The sequence below is a fragment of the Bombina bombina genome, chromosome 9 (assembly GCF_027579735.1).
Source record: "Bombina bombina isolate aBomBom1 chromosome 9, aBomBom1.pri, whole genome shotgun sequence".
NCBI lineage: Eukaryota > Metazoa > Chordata > Amphibia > Anura > Bombinatoridae > Bombina > Bombina bombina.
The window spans coordinates 64,763,246-64,777,835 of record NC_069507.1 but is presented as its reverse complement, the minus strand read 5'-3'; positions in this window follow the sequence as shown (position 1 = coordinate 64,777,835).

Sequence of the window (14,590 nt, the reverse complement as noted above, 5' to 3'; positions counted from 1 at the left end):
TTCAAACGCCGTGATTGGAGGAAGCCAGATTCCTCATTTTAGATCCAGGAAGAGGTTTTGCAATGGGCGGAGGAAGCGATGCAGTGGCTGTCAAGATTTAAGGTAAGTATTTTCACAACAACAGGAGTGAAATGTAAATTTTGATTGATTAAAGAGCCCCTGTTTTTATCGAATTTTTAAAAAACCGGCACTTTATCATCAAAATTTACATTCACTTAAATGAACTTTACTATGAAATATCACAAGATTTAGTGAAATCTCAGGAGATCACAGTAAAGCAAAGCGTGACATTAGCACATACAGTTGACAGTAGCTGCAGGACAAATGTTCACAGAGTACTTACTATTGTGAGCTGAAGACATTTTGGAGGTAAAATACGTTCCTTTTCTACATAGAAATGTTATGTTGATAATGTTCTTATCTGCAATTTACAGTTATGCTGCATCACTTTCAAGTTGGCATATGGATATTATTTCCCTTTAAAATACAGTTACTCACATGCACCAGATGGGCTGCTGGGCCACTCTTGAGCAGACATGGACAATGATTGACAGGTACGTGTGTATGCTTTTTCCTGATTAGATCAACAATAGCACTGAGGCTTAGGAGCACTTTTTTTTTTTTAACTATGCGTTTGAATAGGATTGATAACACATCTAATAAAACTTGGTGTTTATTTCATTAAAATGTCTAAACCCCCCCGCCACACTAACTAAAGACATTTTGTGTTCCTTTAAAAGGGACAGTCGAGTCCAAAAAAAAAAAATATATTTGTTTATCTTTCAAATAGGGCAACTTTCCAATTTACTTTTATTACCAATTTTGCTTTGTTCTCTTGGTATTCTTAGTTGAAAGCTAAACCTAGGAGGTTCTATGCCAATTTCTTAGACCTTGAAGGCCGCCTCTAATCTAAATGCATTTTGACAGTTTTTTCACCACTAGAGGGCGTTAATGTGTTTCATATAGATAAAATTGAGCTCACGCACGTGAAGTTACCTAGGAGTGAGCACGGATTGGCTAAAATGCAATTCTATCAAAAGAACTGAAATAAGGGGGCAGTTTGCAGAGGCTTAGATACAAGGTAATTACAGAGATAAAACTTGTATTATTAAAACTGTGTTGGTTATGCAAAACTGGGGAAAGGGTAATAAAGAGATTATCTATCTTTTTAGATAACAAAAACTCTGGTGTTGACTGTCCCTTTAAAACACACAGCTAGGGCTGTTTTAGGCACTGAACTGCTAACTCCCCCATTGAAATGTGCATTTGCAAATACCTAATTATCTCTTGTTTTACAAGGGATGTAGACCTGGTTTTAAAAGCATTTTTATAGGATATAGAAAGGGGTGTACACAGCGCCAACACGAGGCCTAGGGGTCGTTATACACACTAGTAAAATATGATAATATATATTTATTGACCAGATACAATAAAAGATGCAATGAAATTAAAGATAATAACAAAAACTATACAGATTATGTTAGATGTTAACAACACAATGTACAGAATGACTAGAATAGAGCACAATACTCCCCTCTTAAATGACCGCTGCCCTCTAACAGTCTCTCCCAACAGGACTGTGAGTAGAATATAGGTCAAATGTATAGAGGCGCTGGTCTTGAATCTCGTGTATATTGACGTGCACACTGAGAAAGAAACTTAACTTGTGATTTGCAGGAGGTTAACAACAAAATAATGTGCAGTATACTCACTCCGAAAAATTTTAGAGTTCAGCTTCTTCAAAAGGATCTCTGTCCCAGTTTTCCCATACTGTGCTTTAGTATCTGTAGATAATGGAAATTGCAACTGCAGGTAATTGTATCTTTTACTGAATAAAATGTGCATATACTCACTCCGAGAAGACTCTGATAAAGGTCCACTGAGGACCGAAACGCGTAGACCCATTGGTAAGCATCTTTTCAATATTTCTGAGTATATGAAAACTGTGCCACGCTATGTTTTATTTTTGATTCTAGGACTCGACCAGTATATCACAGGAGCAGCTGATTTCCCATTAGGACGCATTGGGATCCAAGGTCTCCTCCTTTCTTTCTATTGGGAGCACTTCACCAATTGAATACTTTTGCATTTGGATATAACGTTAATGTTGGTTATAATTTCTTCACTGACTTTATTTGGGACACTTGTTTTGAACATTTTTTGAACAGTTTTTGAACAACAGTTTTTTGAATATTGTGTTGAACACCCATTATCGTGAGATTTTTTGGATTTTTTTGACGTTTATTCACATTTTTTCCATCTGTCACATAGCTACACACTCTTTATTCATCTGGTTTTCCCCATTCTCTGTTGACCCACTGTTTGGATTATTATTGTACGTTTGCTTTTTATTTTCTTTGTTTATCACACTTTGGCTTATATTGTGCGACGGCACTTCACATTTGTTGTTTGTATTTGTTGTTTGGGAGCGGATTTCGCTCTTGACCCCTTAACTATCACATCGTTTTCAAAGTTTACTTAGGCTATCCCTCAGATATGGATCCATAACTGCAGGCCGGTTTATCGTGCTGCATTTGCATTACCAGCTATTACATTCAGCCCTTTACTGGGACATCGTCACCAGTAATCAGCTGGTTTTAATCTAATAAGGTTATATTTCAGATTATTATTTTTTTAGGTTATATCACCATAATCTGACTTCTTTCAGTATTATCTGTATTTAGCTTGACTGGGACATTGTCACCAGTAATTATCTGTGTTTTTTCTACCAGTGTTTTTAATTAACACTTGCTTTTTTCTACCAGTAGTTTTTATTTCACTTGCCAGTTGGTATATCGCATTTAACTTGTTTTCCAGTCTCATCAACGAGACCCCCCTTCTTGCACAATTGTAAGGAACATGGATTTCTGTACCTGTTCCACAATTTTTAATATCTATTTTTATATCGAAATTGTTTTAATTTTATTGCATCTTTTATTGTATCTGGTCAATAAATATATATTATCATATTTTACTAGTGTGTATAACGACCCCTAGGCCTCTGTTGGCGCTGTGTACACCCCTTTCTATATCCTTCACTTTGTTTTTGGGGGGTTGGTTAGACCCTCTTTGTGTACCACAGCATAGGAGTCATCTTAGCGCTGGATCACCTTATTCATATTCTCTTTAAAAGCATTTTATGGCTAACAGTCTGCAGTGAAAGGACTAATGCCTGAAGGACACATTTTTCTCAAATATGTAGGTTAAAACATCATTGGATTAAAATGTTCCTTGATACTTAATAAAAACCAGGAGACCCATTCCAATTAAAAAAAAAAGTCTAATTGCAAAGAAGGGTTAAAATAAGCAAATCTTTTGAGTATTTTGTAACATCAAAGGCTTAATGAAAAGGTTAACTTCAAAAGATGCATGGGCAACTAACATTGCACTAGGCACAATCAACTCGGGATCATGCTGGAAAATTAAGTTTTAATGAAGCAAGTAATTTGAAATGCATCTCTTAAAAGCTCAGCACTCATTAATATCTGTCAGATCATGATACCAACACTTCAATATTAATGGAAGATGCAAAAAACGGTTTATAGACAGAAATTCCACTGTAGTTCAAACCGTTCATATAACATAAAGGAGCTATACAGATGTAAAAGCTACAGACTGGGCAGACTGCTGTCTGAATATAAAGTGAGGTTCTCTCTATACAGCACACACAAGGCTCAGATATGAGCATTCACTGAACATCTGTACATCTTTATATTCACAACTGCTGCTATAAACGCTCACAAAGCTGTTCCTGTTCTCCTATGGGATCTGATCTTGAGACAATTATCAGGCCATTCTAAAGCACTGTCCCTTTTATCATTAAAATAAGGAGTCAACAATACAACTCGTAGCGCTGTCAGCACACCTAAGGATGTAGCAGTGAGCTATCAATACCAAATAAACTGTAAAATAGAGCAAGCTGTTACATTTTTAAATTAAGATAATTGACACGAAACCCCAAAATTGTTTTTATGATTCAGATATGAGAATACAATTTTTAAACAAATTCCAATTTACTTCTGTTATCTAATTTGCTTCATTCTTGTGGTATCCTTTAATGGGGAAGCAGCAATGAACTACTGGGAGTTAACTGAACATATCGGGGAGCCAATAACGAGGCATATATGTGAAGCCACCACTCAGCAGCACCAGAGCCTACCTAGGTAGCCTTTTGAACAAAGGATACCAAGAGAACAATAAAAAATTAGATAATACAAGTAAATTGAAAAGTTATTTAAAAATCACATGCTCTATCTGTATCATGAAAGAAAAAAAAATGTGTTTCATATCCCTTTAATTCCTAACTAATAAACTATATTAATATTTTCCATATGTATCACACATACAAACACATGAAAATTAACTACTCATTACAATACTACATGTCTAAAATGACTTAAAGTGCCAGTGCACATTACTATAATTGATGTTTTATAAACAATTTATTTATTTCAAAATTCATACTGAAATGTTTTTGTTTGTTTGTTTTTAAAATAAATAAACACTTATTTTTGGATTCTATTCTCTTAAAATTATACCCGTCAATCAAGAACTTTAGCCAGCCCCCTTATTACTTTGCCGTTTCAATATCTATCCCGCTCTACTGTCGGGCAGCCTGTGTGAGGTTGTCAAAACCATTTTTCCATCCTCAGCACATTCTGGCTATCAGATGCCAGTAGACCTGCTGCGCATGCGCCAAATATCCTCCGCTGTAACACCAAGCTGTCATGTAAATTGTGAAGTTCTCTGGCATTGCGATTCACTTGACCAGTGATAGGAAGTTGCCTTGAGCTGTCCTTGCAAGTATGATAAAAATCCTTAAATGAGCAGTTATACAGGTATATGTAATGCCACCATATTAGGATATTTATTAGACTATGGGAATTTTTTTTTTTTTATAAATTATTACAAAATTTATTTAAAAATTAGATATGGATAAATGGTTGAACTCCTAGGCGCACATTGCATTGAGGTAAACTGCTGAGCCAAAATTTACAGCGAGTAAAGGATAAGAGTGCATGCGCAACATAATTTTTCTTAGATCCAGCTAAGTTGTGAAACTCAGCGACGTGCCCCTGTAAGACATCTATGGTTCGACCAATTCATTGTATAGAGCGGTTGCCGTAGGGCTTAAAGAAGCACAATCCAGGATGGGCTGTCATAAGAGTGAGCGTAATTTATTATTCATATGTCAATATATTACGTTTCAATCTAATATTGTGGCAATGAAAGTTTAAAACATGCTATATTACTTATGAAGATGATATCTAACAATTTTTTTATGTTTACTGTCCCTTTAAAAACTAGGGCATTATATTATATATCCACATTAGAAATTAATTACTGCAATGTAAGAGATATGCATGCAAAATAAATATTTAAAAAAACATTTAATATGGTTTCTTAGCAAAATGTGCCCATGTTTGCAATCCAAGGAAATTCCTTGACTGTTTATCTTATCTTCCTTGCCATGACCCATTAGGAACTAGCTCATGCGCATATCAAACGCTATGCAGTATGTTATAAAAGTATGGATTCTAAATTCCAGGTTATGCATTACTACTTCTCTATAAATTCTAGAATTAAATTACAGGAGCAGCAGGCAAAATAAGTATTTTTTACTAAGCATAATTAAACCTTTTAGGGAAATAAATGCTGGGTTTAGTGTCCCTTTTAACCTCAATATATGTTGCTGATTTCAATAACAATATGTCTGGTTTGCCTAAACCTGAACATTTTTTGTTATCAAACTCAGTCACAGTAAACTGAGGTTTATTTGAAGAATGTATTTCTTAGTGGTATTGAGTCATGCGAATGTCATAGCAATTAGTAGAAAATGAGTAAATGACATGTCAGTGACACGCAGTCAGCATGAAGCTTTTTGCCAGTTATGGTTCAAAATATCTTTTTCCTACATTCCCTTAACCTCTTAAGGACATATGACGGAATTTTTCCGTCATAAAGCAATTGAGCAAACTGAAAGCTGTGTCCTTAAAGGGTTAAAACAAGCTCCGATAATAAATATGTTTGTGGAAACAGAAAAAAATGCAAATGTACAATGCAACTCTAGCAAATTCAATTGCTTGCAAAGGGACATTAAACATTTTTTTTCCCCTTTCATGATTCAGATAGAGCATAACCATTTTTAACAACTTACAAAATTTACTTCTATTATCTAATTTGCTTCTTCTCTTGGTATTGTTTGTTTAAAGGACAGCAATGCACTACTTAGCGCTAGCTGAACACGTTGAGTAAACCAATGACAAGAAGCATATATGTGCAGGCACCAATCAGGAGCTAGCCCCCAGTACTGAATTGCTGCTTCTGAGCCGGCCAGGTATACTTTTCAATAAAGGATAACAAAGCAAATTAGATTATAAGTAAACTGGTAAGTTGTTTAAAAGTACATGTTCTATCTGAATCATAAAGATTTAATTTTGACTTTACTATCCCTTTAACAGTGCCATTTGAAAGAAAAAAAGGGAAACTGTTTGTCCCTCATTAGATGAGATGTTGTATAGGGGCACTCAATTTCTTTCAGATGTCAAATGGTTATTAAAAAAAATATATTTTTTTTAGCGTAAACTATGAGTAAAGAGCAACAATTAACCTATATTCTATTAAAAAATGTTTACATTAAAGTTTGATACATTAAAGTGAAAATCCATTTTGATGAATTAGTGGCCGGTTTTTAATAAACCTATGAAAAACAAGGGCACTTTAAGTCGACAAAGTTGACATTTCACGGATTTCTTCAAAAACTTACCTTTTAATCCTGAATGCCGCTCCTGTGATTCCCTGGCCGTCGGAAGCCTCTGCAGACATCAGAAATGATGAATCACGCTTCCTCCAATCACAGCTCCCCCCCCCCCGGGGAATCTTGGCCTGATGCAACGCTGTGATTGGAGGATGCCGGATTCGTCATTTTGGACCCGCAAAGACGGCTTGCGACGGGCGGAGGAAGAGCTGGAGCGGCTGCCAGGATTAAAAGGCGAGTTTTGAAGAAAACAGTGAAAATGTCAATTTTGATGAATTAAAGTGCCCTTGTTTTTAATAGGTTTATTAAAAACCGGGGACTAATTCATCAAAATGGACCATCACTTTAAAGCTTGATACTTGAATTAACAGGAAATACAGGTTATATATCTAGAAGTTCATTCATTACTGGCTAATAAATACAAATCCCACAGCTCTATAGTTTGACAGTAAAACTCCTCCAAAAGAATGAACACAAAAAGTTGAAATGCAATTTAAAATACTCCTAGATCCTGCCCTGAAGTAAAAAAAAAACTTTGGATAAAAACTAATGAGCATCTTGGTGAGGTTTTTGACAAACACATTATTTCAAGCATGGAGCAAGCTTTATTACATTTCTCGATCGAGGGCCTCCCCAGGAGGCCAATGAAGTTGGTAGGGTTAATTTGCATTGCAGTTAAAACTACAACAGAAAATAATGGGAAAACTCGGTACCACATATTGATTTAATTATGAATAAAATTAATTATTATCACCAAATGGCAATTATTGCTACTACAATATTAGATAATAGATTTCATTATTTAGAAGTTTGGGAGAAATTGATAATTCGGGAGGAAAGACAAAGGATGCAAAAATAGACGAAGCACCAGATATGACAAATAAACCAAGTGCTTTTTCTGTTAATGTAAATGTACCTCTTAGCTTAGACATTTACTGCCTGTGCACTGCATTCCTGTGGTCAAGCATAACTTCTAAAACATAGCTGAAAAGGTACTTTCAGGGTCACAACTGCACCTAAAAGCCTATTCTGTATTGAATATGCCTGGTAAAACATGCAACAAAATGCAAATTACAAATCATTGTGGGAAGAACACCTTGCAGGCATGCTATGAGAATTATTCCTTAAAATAGACCCTAGTGTGATTATTCATCAGAAGAATGTCTAATCCCTATGATGTAGGCATCTAGCGTCTGAGCTACTGCACCCTCCTTTAAAAGAGGATTCCTAATGTAATAGTTATTTATCGGTGACTCAAATATTCTGCATGCAAGTTATTGCCCATTTTACACTGCTATTACTAAGTGTTCACAAGCGCTTCCTAATCTTTCCAAAACATAAATAACCCTGAATTGTTAATGATAAATGTGTTTGCTACCAAAAAGCTAAACAATGAACATGTAATCTTCAAACACCACTCTCAAGCCCATTTCCTTAGTTGACTTTGAACTGTATGTATAGACCCTATTAAAAATGTATGGACTTAGAAAACATGGATGGATTTTAGTGCCACTATGTGTATATGGACAAACCCAGATAGAAAAAGCAAAAGCTAAATAGAAATAGTCTCAGATGTATCTGTTTGAATGTTTTTGGTGGAAGATACTAATGTTTTGTGTGTGCTTAAAAATATTGTAAGCTCAGAATGCCCCTTTTTGCATAACTTTATGCACTTATAATCACCAGGAGATGTACAATACCATAACAATTGGGGGAGCAAAAAAAATGCACTGATAATTTCTTTGTAGTTATTTTTTTTTCTTTTAAATCACCATTCTCTCTCTGTTACAGGGACAGTCTACTTGAAGAATTTTATTGTTTAAAAAGATAATCTCTTTTATTACCAATTCTCCAGATTTTTAATACCCAACACTTATGTTAATATACTTTCTACCTCTGTGGTTACCTTGTATCTAAGCCGCAGGCCACCCCTTTATCTCAGTGATTTTTTACTGACTTGCTTGTTCCTGCATAACTACATGGGAGTGAGCACAACGTTATCTATATGGCACACGTGAACTAGCACTGTCTGGTTGTGAAAAGCTAATAAATGCACTTAGATAAGAGGCAGCCTTCAAAGGCTTGGATACAAGCAGATATTTTGAGGTTATAAAGTATAATACTAGAACAATGTTGGTTGTGCAAAGCTGTGAAATGGGTACTAAATTATTCATTATCTATCTTTTTAAACAATAATAAAAAAAAAAACGTAGACTGTCTCTTTAAAAAGGCAGATTGAAAATTTAGGACAGCAGGAAACTTTAGGATGTGTTATTACAATAAATAGAGCATAGCTTATCCCTAGAACCGACACTGTATGGGACACTGAACCCAAATTTTTTCTTTCACGATTCAGATAGAGCATGCAATTTTAAGCAACTTTCTAATTTACTCCTATTATAATTTTTTCTTCGTTCACTTGCTATCTTTATTTAAAAAAGAAGGCATCTAAGCATCTTTTTTGGTTCAGAACTATGGACACCACTTTTTTATTGGTAGATGAATTTATCCACCAATCAGCAAGAATAACCCAGGTTATTCACCAAAAATGGGCCGGCATCTAAACTTAAATTCTTGCATTTCAAATAAAGATACCAAGAGAATGAAGAAAATTTGATAATAGGAGTAAATTAGAAAGTTGCTTAAATTGCATGCTCTGTCTAAATCACAAAAGAAAAAATGTGGGTTTAGTGTCCCTTTAAGCAGCTTTAGAAGCATATATTTTGCATAAAAGTAATTATTTCACACATGCCACAAGTTAGTTCATATACCTCACAAAGAAGCTTTAGTATTGCTTTGTGAATGCACATCAGTCTGAGGAGATATAGTAAATGTGTAAGAGCTTGAATCCAATTAACACAAATATTTTTTGCATATCACAGAATGCACAATACTTTACCACAGAGGTTTGTGAACAAACACCGTTAGTCTATGGATTCCCACACAAATTATTATTTTTTAAAAAATATGTGGATACTTGTAGTATGACACAATTGCCTTTAGCATTAAAATATATATCTCAAATCTAACCAGATGTTAAGTTTCATAATATGCAATGCCTACAATAGTATTACCTAGTAGAGTAATAGTACTGCAATTTCACACTATAATGGACCGTGCTATTACAGAGTAACCTTCAGCAGGTGGAGCCCCCTTTCTCCCCTCTGTCAGTCAGTCAGTATGACAGTGTCATGATGCTCCCATCTTATTGTTGTCATTATCCGGCCCCCTCCTACATGATTCTCACCTAGCGGGCGGAGTCTTCTCCGGATAGCATCGGTACCCTTATAAGAATATGGCAGACTTTGCTCCAGTTACTGATTTATTCCCGGTCCCGCAGCTCCCTCTCTCCAATACATCTCGTTCCCGGTGCTTCTTTACCGGAGGAGATTTTGTGACGTAACCGGAAGTCCGTCCTCACACCCCGACTCCTGCAGCGCTGGCAGATGTCAGTGGTCACGTGCTATGCTTCACGTCGCCATGGTAACAAAGGCCTAGCTGCAGTGTGAAGCCTGAGAGGTCAGGTTGTGGGCATCCCAGAAAATAATTGCTGGCCTGTGACTTCTGTCATTTCTATTGTTCAGTGTTACACACTCAGGGTTTAAGTGCATATTTTCTATTTAAATATTCATTTGTTGGTTAAAATATAACTATGTAGAACATATTTAATCTAAATAATGCAATTAAATTGCTTATCAAATATTTTCTTGTTATTAGATGTAGAATTATCTAAGACACTAAGGTACTCACATTATAGTTTATTTTTAGATAAAATTGGGTTATTTACTACATACATTATAGAATTAGCAGTAGACCACATTAGTGTTCACTGTTCTGACCAGGAATTTTTCCAACATCAGCAGCACAAAACTGTTATGGCCATAAGCTGCACATCAGCCTTTCACAGTTGGCATATGGAAGTTTCAAATGCCTTATAGAAAGAGGGGTTGCCCTAAGATTGGCATATGGAAGTTTCAGATGCCTTACAAAAAGAGGGAATTTTGACTCCCAAAGGTTGAATATTACAAATGGACAGTTACCTGTGCTTTTGTTTTTACTATATCTAGCACAGATCAATATATCCTTAGTATTTTCTATAAAGGTTAAATTTGCTGTTAATAAAACTAGATAGGATCATAAGGGCTCCATTGGCAGCAGTGTTTTGGAACATTGTCTGTAACACTGTTTACATTGTTGCAAACACTACTGCCATTGAATAATCAAGACATATACAATGCATGGTCCTGTCCTATGAGCTTACCAAGATCAAATCAAAAAGGATACAGAGAGACCAAAAACATTTTTATAATGAAAGTAAATTGGAAAGTTGAGTAAAATATTTTTTTTTATCTAAACCATTAAAGTTTAATTTCCCCTTTATTGTCCGTTGCTTTGTCTAAAACATAATATATAAATTAAACACCTTGTGCTTGTTTATCACTCCCTAGGTTTCCTACAACTGAGACCTGGACCCACAAAAACAACAACAAAGTTATTGCTTAGAGCAGTGGACAAACTCATTTGCGGATAGCCCTAACTAGTCACTATAAAATAAACAGAAAAATTATAATAATCACCAGACTTCTAAAGTAGATTTGTCATTAATTTATAAAGTAACAATTGTATGTTGTTAAAACATACATTTTGTTTGTAGGTCTTTTGCTTATAACAAAACCATCTAATGCCACGCAACAATGTGTTTATTTCCAGATCTGCTATTATATTTAATAAGTGTTGCATGATTGCCCAACTTACGACTCGTTTCCATTGAGCCATAAAAAATGGATCCGTAAGCTACCGAAGTGGCCGACATTTTAGTACCAGGTTTCCATTGAAATATTTTGCGCATTGAGTGAAATTGCTCTTTTCGTGTAACTTAACTTTGTGTTAACGCTTCCAACCAACGTTGGATTTCTTGAAAATCAATTAGTCGCTATGGTAACCTTACCTTACACTATAAAATTTACGTTTAACGTCTGCGCTCCTTACCTGTGATCACCTCTAAAGAGAAACACAAAGATACATTTATATATAACTATAAGCAAATACTATTTTTTATTATAATTATATTTTCACTTTATTAATATATGTAATATTTATTGCTGCCCTAGGCATAGGTCTAGTTTGACTTTTGTTGGTATGTGCTTGCATATATTTTTATATGTAAATACATACTGATATTTCCATAAGAACATATGTGCAACTATTCCTATACATAGGACAATAATAAATATGATATATTACAATTTATTTCTGCATTGAAACACTTGCATTATTTGCAAGTTTAAAAATTTCAATGGGAAATATATCTCTCTTTTACACCTAGTTGAGCTGTTTTTCATTTTATTCAATGTATCGACAGCCTCCGGGTTTGCGCTTTCATTGAAAACCTGGTATAATTTATCGCTTAATGGCTTCTAATACTTTCTATGGGACGCTAAAATATTTTCAACAGCTGGACCCCGGCTGCCAATATTCAGTTATAACACGCCGCGGAAGCAGTCGATAAACGATATTGCTTTCAACAGCATATTTTTCTCTCTTTCTCCCCTTCTTTCTCTCTCTCACTCCCCCTCTTTCTCTCACTTTCCCCTCTCTCTCCCTCTATGTCCCTCTCTCTCTCCTCTTTCTTCACCCTCTTCCTATCTCTCTCTCCTCTTTCCTTCTCCCTCTCTCTCTAATTCCCTCTCTTATTTTTTCTCTTTCCCTCTATTTTTCTCTCTTTTCTCCCTTTTTTCTCTTTCTTCCATTTTCTCTCTCTTTGTTTCTTCCTATTTCTCTCTTTCTTCCCTTTTCTCTCCCTCTTTGGCTCTTTCAAATGTTGGGAGGTATGAACAGGGCATTAAAGGGACATTAAACACTTTGAGATGGTAATATAAAATGATAAATTGTATATATAAAACAACTCTGCAATATACTTTCATTATTTATTTTGTCCTCTTTGCCTGTAATTCCATTCTGAAATTGTGTTCCTGTTAGAAATGGAAGTGCAGAACACTGTTAAATCCAGCACAACCATTGGCTGCACACTCTAGTGACCTATGTATAACTGTCCCTAATTGGCCACAGCAGAGAAGGTAACACAAGTTACAACATGGCAGCTCCCAGTGTTTTATAGACACTAAAACTTTACACTTATTTTGTCACTTTTTAAACAACTAATGAAACTTTAAAAATACATCTACATGTTAGTCATGGACTAATCTTTTCTTTGAATGCATCATTCTATCTAGCATGTATTTAGTGTTTAATGTCCCTTTAATGAACCTGATATATGTGATAATGTTATTTCTTTATGTGTTTTCGATTGAGACTCATCCAATCTGTTCAGCTAGCTCCCAGCAGTGTATGGCTTCTCCTTTAACAGAAGATACCAAGAGAATGAAGCAAATGTAATAATATAACTAAATTGGAGAATCATCAAAGAAACATTTTGCACTTCTTACCTCTTCAATACATTATGACACAAAAATAAAATATAAAAAAATACTTTAAAAGCCTTTTATATGTTACTCTGTATTAAATACAATTCTGTATTACTCTTGAAAGGCTGAAAAAATTCAGTAGACGTTTACCCATTTACTTAAAGGGGTACTAAATCCCCCAAAAAAGGCTTTTATGATTCAGATAGAGCAAACAATTTTAAGCAACGTTCGAATTTACTCCTATTATTAATTTTTCTTTGTTCTCTTGCTATCTAAATTTTAAAAAAGCAGGAATGTAAGGCTTAGGAGCCAACCCATTTTTGGTTCAGAACCTGGGTTATGCTTGCTTATTGGTTGGCTAAATGTATCCACCAATAAGAAAGCTCCATCCCGGGTGCTGAACCTAAAATGGGCCGACTCCTAAGCTTTACATTCCTGCTTTTTAAATAAAGATAGCAAGAGATCAAAGAAAACTTGATAACATTAGTAAATTAGAACGTTGCTTAAAATTGCATGCTCTATCTGAATCATAACAGCAAAAATTAGTTGCTGTTGTTTTCTGTTCCTACTTTATTTTTGTGAATTATTTGTAATGAATAATTTTCAAACAATTAAGAGAAATAGTATTTACAAGAACAAGGCAGGTGGCAATGATGTCCTCTCTGTTTATTTTCTCGGTTATGTATCTACTGCAGATGAGTACTGAATTAGTCCCACATACAAGGGATAAGAGCTTTTATTAGCAGGAAGCGCTAATTGGATTTACTTGTCATGACTTTGTAGGAAAGCATCCAGCACAGCATGGGATCGCTGGTGCTTTAGACACAATTGTTGCAGACTGGAGGATAGATGATTATGCATTACTGTTATATAGTTTAACCAGATCACTGTAATATATTTTTTTTTTATTCACTAGATAGGGTTTACACCCAGCCGTTATTTTATTGGCATCAATGATATGTTTATGTTTCTAATTTGTATGGCAAAACTTCTTAGCAATCAAATTTAAAATAAATAATTGATCATTTAAAATCAGTCCTGTTATTTCAAATCTATGCTAATTTCTCTTCAGATGACAATGGCAATTCCAGCACTAAAATATATATCCCAGCAGCTAAAAGTGTTTGGATAACCATGACAATTTGCTGTTTCTTGTCAAATTAAAATACCCAAAACCATGAAAGGTTGTGGATGAAACTGCACTAATTGGCTAAAATGCAAGTCAATAGATAATAAATAAATAGCCACGTGATCAAGCAGGGGCTGTCAAAAGAGGCTTAGATACATAACAGAGGTTAAAAGTATATTAAAGGGACAGTCTACACCAGAATTTTTATTGTTTAAAAAAAAAAAAGATAATCCCTTTATTATCCATTCCCCAGTTTTGCATACCCAACACCGTTATATT